Consider the following 1,598-nt stretch of genomic DNA (forward strand, 5'->3'; position numbering starts at 1 on the left):
CAATGAATAAGTCATTGATTGTGCAAAATTCAATCATTCCATCTCCAGCTTCATTTCTGTCACCAAGTCCATGTTTTCCAACTACTGATTCTTCTTCCCTGTTCCCAACTTTTGCGTTCCAGTCACACATTATTATCAATGCATCTTGATTGCATGTTCGATCGATCTCCGACTGTAAGAGTTGGTAGAAATCATCTATTTCTTCTTGAGTTTCTATCAGGCATTAAAGAAGCCCTGGTGTCACAGTGTTGGGCTATTAACCTAAAGATCAGCGGTTTCAATCTCCTGGCTGTTCTAAGAAAAAAAGACAGGCGATTTCCTCCCATCAAGATTAGCAGCCTCAGAAGCCTGATGTAAGTCAGACCTGATGGGATCACAGTGGAGTTGATTTTAATAAGTAGTAAAGGCTGTTTGTGACCTCTGAGGTTTTAGGCATGAACAAGATACTGTTCTCATGGAGCTCCACACTAGTTTGGGGGAAAGGAGAAACAGTAAGGCTAACAGCATTTGCAAGTGTATAAAATGTGCATTCTGAAACAATAGGGTGAAAGAAGTGGTCCCAGGACCTTGTCCTTCCTTAAATTAATGTAAAATCTTTGCCCTCCCCTCTTTTTCTCTCCCCTCCTCCACACCCCAACCAAACCAATTGCTGTGAATTTAATCTCAAATCCTAGTGATCCCATGTGATTAGTAGATTTGTGCGAGCGCTCACCGCACCTCCCCCTCCCGCTCCCCCTCAAATGGAGCAGGTTGAAACTCTGGGCTTTCTCTTTTTAGGTATTTATGTTTTGTAAAAACTTTTAATTTTTTAAAACATTTTATAAAAACGTTTAGGTTTCAATGAGGAAGATCCAAGGTTTTACGTGACAGATGTATCACTCTTTTTGCTAACCTTTTGTTGCCAGAATATCCATGAAATAATAGAAGAGGTCCTAGCACCCAAAGAGGTCCTGCATGCTTACAATGCAGAAAAACAACGTCGTTTGGAACAGTTCGAATAAAACACACATTCTGGTGTAAATCCTGAATGTACAATTTCTAAGTAACACTAATAAAAACTGTAAAAGAGAAATGTTGCTTTAGAAAGAATTATTAAGTAAAAGAAATACACAAACCAAATGTTTTGCCAGTGAATTGATTCATGAATTGATTCAGATCGTAGGAACACTGTAGGACAGAGTAGATAGAGCTGTCCCATAGTGTTTTCAAGGTTGTAAATATTTCCAGAAACAAAGAGCCACATCTTTCTCCCGCAGTGCAGTTGATGAGTTAAAGAAATATAGTACTATATGAATGATACTTAATAGTATTTGGCATCATATGCAGATCTTTAATAATATGACAAGGAGAATTTGCCTTCATACAATGTACATTTGTTTGGAGACGTACAAATAAAAAACAGTGGGGTTTAAAATTGAGTATAGTTTTATTGTCTACAAGGGGGTGCTTATTTTGTAGGCTAGTATTTGCCTCTTCCACCAATTTTTTTTTTCTGAGAGAGATAACACAATTTACTATTTTGAACTTGACCCCAGCATTCCCCGCTTCAGGCTCCAACATTGCTAGGCAGTGCCACCTCTCCCCCTTAGAAGAGTCAT

The sequence above is a fragment of the Elephantulus edwardii genome, unplaced genomic scaffold (assembly GCF_000299155.1).
Source record: "Elephantulus edwardii isolate Elephantulus edwardi_28Jun2011 unplaced genomic scaffold, EleEdw1.0 scaffold00026, whole genome shotgun sequence".
Lineage (NCBI taxonomy): Eukaryota > Metazoa > Chordata > Mammalia > Macroscelidea > Macroscelididae > Elephantulus > Elephantulus edwardii.